General features: G+C 42.9%; 1 long non-coding RNA gene across 2 annotated transcripts in view; it reads right to left on the bottom strand.

The window, feature by feature from the left end:
• Positions 1-282: 282 nt before the first annotated feature.
• Positions 283-6,000, bottom strand: part of LOC124092177 (uncharacterized) — a 14,294-nt gene continuing 8,576 nt past the window's right edge. For both annotated transcript variants that reach the window (XR_006851543.2, XR_009226726.1), the window contains exon 3: positions 283-820. This is a non-coding gene — a long non-coding RNA (uncharacterized LOC124092177). The remainder of the gene's footprint in view (positions 821-6,000) is intronic.

The following is a 6,000-nucleotide window of genomic DNA, read 5'->3' as shown; positions in this document are numbered from 1 at the left end:
TTGAATTGTGAATTCTGTTATAAAATCTCAGTCCCCCAGATGTCCAAATAGAGGTGTCTAGTAACATTAGAAATCCTGTCAGCAATGGAATCCCACTTTACTTTTACTCCACATAAAGCCCAGCAGCTCCAGGTTTGCTGTAATCACAGAAACATAGTTTCCTGTCTCTGCACATAGAGCCCATAAGCTTTGGGAGTCCTTCCAACAATACAACCATTTCCCTGTTTTTTTTACCAAGAGCCCAAAAGTACTGAGAGTCCTGTCATCATATTGTTACCGCTGTTGACCGGTGACGAGTTCTTGCTTCCCCAATGTTGAAGAATAACACCAAAGAAGCATGCCGAGGCAAGGTCAGAGTAGAAATTAGAAGTTTATTAAAGGACAGCAGAAAAGACTTCTCCCGGAGGAAGAAGGGGACCCAAGAGGTGGAATCCGTGGAAGGGATGTTGTCTCCCCTTTTTATAGTTCTTTCAGTGATGGAATGTAGGTGGGAAGGCCCCAGGGGTGGGACACAGGTGGGCCAAAGAAGTAATCTGGTCAGGAAGGACTTCTGAGTCAGCACCTTTTTGCTGGGGGCTGTTCATTAACATTTCTTTGAGGTGGACTTGGCCTAGGGCCTTTTCGGGGACTTCATTAACATTCCATGAGTTGTCCTGTGTTTTCCCTGAGTCATTCTCCGCATGGTCTCCATTTTAGATTTCACTCGATATTAGACCCGATTTACCTAACTACACTAACTACCTAACTTTAAATCTGGCTTCAATATAACCCCAGTTCCTTGTGACTTCCAGTTCCATGACTTCCACCAGACTTGAAATTCCTGGAAACATTTAAAAAAAAAAAAAAAAGGTTCACTTGCTATATCCATGAAGAAAAGCAGTCCCGAGAGTCATACAATCATAGAAACCAAGTTCCCTTGCTCTCCATATACAGACCTGCAGAACTGTGAGTTCTGACATGATAGAACCCCATTTCTCTCTCTCCAAGGAAAGCCAAGAAAACATGGGAGGCCAGTTTATCTAACCTGTGTTCCCTGGCTTTCCACATATCTCACAGAAGCTCTGGTATTTTTGCTACCATAGAAAAGAGTTTCTTTTCTCTACATAAAGATCAGTTGTCCTGCTGTCATAGAACTGTAGAGAATCAGATGTGACTGCGTTACTATTACTGTCCTTGACGGAGTCTGCCTGCAAACGGGATATTCTGTCAAGGTTTAGATAAGGTAACAGCGGACATGCTTGAAAATGAGGTGTCTGCTGTCCTTGGGAGGACTTGCCTGCAAACGGGATGTTCTGCCAAGTGGGCTAAGAGGGCGCTGAGAAAAAATTTATTATCTGTTCTTAATAAGAGCAGAGCTCGGCATCCTCCAGGCCGAGAGTAGATTAGTCATGAGAAGTGGGTCACTTCTGATTAGAAAGTAAAACTTCTGTGTGCTATGTTTAATTAGCTGAAAGACCTGATTTATTGCTGTTGGAAGGCTGCCTTCTTTGTTCACAATACTATAAAAAGATTGCTTGTATACAATAAAGGACTTTTTTTCTGCTGCTGCTTTGCTTGCTCTGCTTCTTCTTTCTTTCTCATGCTGACCTGCAAGTGAATTGCTGCAACATAGAATACCAGTTTTGCATCTCTCATTGTAGAGTCCAGGAGCCCTGTGCATCGTGCCATAAAAAGAAAACCTGTTTTGTTGTTGTTTTGGTTCTTCATGTACAGCTCAGACAGGATAGGAAATTACAAGATAACATTTACCATGATACTTAGTGAGGTATTTCCCAGGATCCTCCATAGTAAGAGGGCAATCCAAGGACTACAAAACCCACAATGCTATGACATTGTATGCTCCCAAATTTTCCTGCTATGTGATAAATTACAAATATTTATTACCCACAATCCTACATGGACAAATTTCCCAGAATTCTCTGCGTAAGCACGCAAATTTTGGGATTATATTACCCATAGTTCTTAGGAAGTTTCCAGAATCCTCTACAGCAAGAGGGAAATTCCAATGACTAACTTGCCAACAATTCTAAGGGGCAGAAACTACCATGGTTACCCATCAGTGAGCAGTCAAATTGAATTATAGTGCCCACGATTCTTTGGGAATAAGTTTTTCAGGAATCACTGAAGTTTGCAGTAAAGACTTGGGACTACATTATCCATAATCCTTGGGAAGTTGCCAGGATCCCCAACAGTGAGGGTATTCCAAGGACTACATTTTCTACAGCAACAAGATTATCCAATGGTCAGTCTGTAAGGGTAAAAGAAATTGAAGTTAAAGTGTAAAAGTTAAAGGGTAAAAGACCGGGTGTTGTAAAAGTTTCTAAGCTGCAAGGTCTGAGTTAAAATGTAAAGGAGGTATTGTTAGGTTTCTATGCTACCTGCAAAACCTGAAATTTCTGTACCTGTTAAGACAATGCTTGGAACTGCCCAGTAAATATTTCCCCTGACTATTTGGTTGTTTAATAAGGGCTCTGTGTGGTCGCACGTAGGCATTGCAGGGCCTGGACCAATCAGTTTAAATGTAACCCCCTCCTTAGGAATGACCTATCACTCCAGCCTGACCTGTTCCCGCCAATGAATGAACTAATCGTGTTTAGGAGTTGTTGTTCAATTTTCCCGCGCCTCATGATGATTTGTTCTGATGTATACAAAGCCCTCCGCCCTCCCCAAAAAGTGTACTTAAGCAGTGCTCAGCCCCTGCTCGGGGCTCTGGGCTGCTTTCCCTTCTTGAGTGGGCACGGAGCCCCAGCATGCTGGTTCAATAAATCCCCCTTCTGCCAATTGCATGAGTGGTCACTTGGTGGTCTCTTTCTCCGACATTTCGCGGGACCCTTACAGTCAAATAGGACTACAGTGCCCACAATAATTTTTAACAAGTTTCCCAGGAATCCCTGAAGCAAGCAAATAAATTTTGGAAATGTATTATCTCCAATTCTAAAGAGGTAGGAAGGTCCCAGAATCCCCCACATTGAATGGTTAAACCCAGGACTTTAATTATCCATAACTATCTATAATTTTCTAAAAAGAAAGAGCCCAAAATTCCTCATTGTGAAACCACTTTACCCACAATTCTAATATGAGCAGAAATTCCCAAGATTCCCTAAGTGTTCAGGTAAAACTTGGGACTACATTACCTACAATCCTAAAGGGAGCAATATCCCAGGGTACCCAGTGCCAAGCAAAAAAAAATTGTGGGACTACATTGTCCACAATCCTAATGGGAGGAAGTTTCCAAAATCCACTGTCATGAGTGGTAAACCCAGGAATGTATCACATACAGACTAAGATTTAGGAACTCCTAATTCCCTACTGTGAGCTGCTACACCAGGGACTACACTACCCACAATCCCAAGAAAAAGCAAGCTCCCAGCATTGCCAATGGTTATCAAGGAAAAAATGGGGGCATGTTATTCATAAATTTTGGAACTATATTACCTAAGGCAAACATGTTCCAGGAATCCCTGGGCCTGTGGTAAACCTGAGACTGTAGTTTTTAAATCTCTATGGGGGAGGAGTCTCCCAAATCCCCCAGTGAGTGATAAACCCAAGACTTCATTACCAACAACCCTCACTGAGGAGAATAACAAGTCCACAGGAAAGGAAACTTCCACAAATCCCCCACTGTGTAATATGTGGGACTACATGACCCAGAATTCTATGGCACAGGAAGTTCCCAGAATTCTTCACATGGAGAGGGCAAATCATAGGACTACATTACCCAAAATTCTCAGGGAGGTGACTCCCAGAATGCCCAACAGTAGGCAGGCAATTTGGACTACACTACTCATAATCCTCCCTTGAGATCCTACTGCTATCAGGGAAAAACCTGAGACATATCCGATAATACTAAAATGGAGGAAATGGGATACTGGGAATTTCCTCCACTTTAGGATTATGGGTAATGGTACCCCCCCCCAAAGTGGTTATGTCTAGAACTACAATACCCACAATTACATGGCTTGAAGCACCCAGGATTCCCCAAAGTGAGTAGTAAAGCTAAAATTACATTACCAATAATTCTTAGGGGAAGAGTCTTCAGGATAGCCATCAGTGAGCAAGCAAATAATGGAACTTTAATTCCCAATATTCTATGAAGATGCATTTCCCAGGATCTCTTGCAGTGAGCAGACAAACCTTGGGATTACATACCCCACAAAACTAAGGGGTAAGATGGCTTCCAGAATACCCAGCGGTGAGCAAGCAAATGTTGGGACTACATTACCCACAATCCTTAAGAGAGGAAGTTCCCAGGATCTTCTACATGAAGAAGACAAATTATAAGACTACATTACCCATAATTCAAATACGGAGAAAGCTCCCACAACTCCTAACAGATAATACAAATAGTGTGACTACATTACCCACAATTCTTAGGGGAGGAAGTTCCCAGAATTCCCCAAAGTGAGTGATATGCCCACGACTACTTCACCCACCATCCTCAGGGAAGGAGGCACCCAAAATAACAAGTGGTGAGATGGGACTATGTTACCCATAATACTAAAGGGGTGGAATTCCCAGGATCTTTTGCACAAAGAGGACAAATCATGGGATTACATTACCCACAATTCTATTGGGTGGAATTCCCAGAGCTGCCCAGAGTGGTATGTGATAGACCCAACCTGATCTTTTCTTAAAATTGGGAGCAATCTCACCACAAAGCCATGAAAAGATTATTTTGGCTTTACTATAAATTATTGCAAATTCTGAACCTGCTTGGAATGCCTGCCCGTGCCTTGAATTCACCCATGCCTGGCTCTCTGACCAGAGAGCAGCCCTCTCTGAAACTTTAGTGACACCTCATAAATATTGGCCTTCCCTGGCCAGACAATGACCCTCTCTGAGACTCTAATGGTCCTCATAAATTTTGATGTTGGGGCCAGCAAAAAATGTAAACTACCATCAGTGTTATGCTCGTCAGAGTTCTGTTATCTGTAACCCTGCTTTGTGTAACTTTCTGGGCTATAAAGCTGGGCTGCAGGAAAGCTGCTGCTGTTGTCTTGTTCCTGCTGTTTTGGGAGGGAGAGGCAGCCCGGCTGGTCGAAATAATAAGCTTGCTTTAATTTGATTTTAATTGGAGTCAGTGGTGTTTTCTTGCGTCCTGGTCTAACAGTATGCTCTTTACTACTTCACCCACTGTCCTTATGGGAAAAGGTTCACAGAATACCCAGTGGTGAATGGCAAATGTTGAGACTACCTTATTCATGATTCTAAGGAGAGGAAGTTCCCAGAATTCTTTGCTCAGAGAGGCTAAATCATGGGACCACAATACCCATAAGTCCACAGGAAAGGAAGCTTCCACAAGTCCCCCACTGTGTAATACATGGGACTACATGACCCACAATTCTATGGCACAGGAAGTTCCCAGAATTCTTTACATAGAGAGGCCAAATCATGGGACTACATTACCCAAAATCCTCAGGAAGGAGGCTCCCAGAATACCCAGCAGTAGGCAGGCAATTTGGACTACCTTACCCATAATCCTAGGAGGAAGGAAGTTCCCAAGATACTCTGCACAGAGCCAATAAATCATGAGACTACATTACCCAAAATTCTAACAGGAGCGGAATCTCCCACAATTCTCCATAGTTGAATAAAATGTGGAATTATGTTACCCACAATTCCATGTGAGTTGGGGGGAGGAATTACCCAGAATTCCTCAATCTGAGCCCACTTAATACTTCACCTCTTAATACTTCACTCATAATATTTAGGGAGGGCCTCCCACAGTACCAAGCAAAGAGCAGGAGATACTGGGACTACATTATCCATAATCCTAAGGGGAGGAAGTTCCCAGGATCTCCAGTATCAGTGGTTAAACCTAAGACTATACTACCCATGGTCTTTAGTGACAGAAATTCAAGAGTACCTCTTGGTTTTGTAAATCTCACTAACCTTTGCCCTGTGGCTAATTTTTGCCTAGCCCTACCACTACCCCTAAAACTACTCAGAATTCTCAGGGTATAAGGGCAAGCATGTGCATTCAGCTTTCAGGGGTCTCCT

This window comes from Marmota monax, unplaced genomic scaffold (assembly GCF_021218885.2).
Source record: "Marmota monax isolate L192 unplaced genomic scaffold, Marmota_monax_Labrador192_F-V1.1 WCK01_AAM20220418_F8-fsc00234, whole genome shotgun sequence".
Classification (NCBI taxonomy): Eukaryota; Metazoa; Chordata; class Mammalia; order Rodentia; family Sciuridae; genus Marmota; species Marmota monax.
Note: the sequence above shows the minus strand (reverse complement) of the source record. Positions and strands in the feature narration are given on the sequence as shown.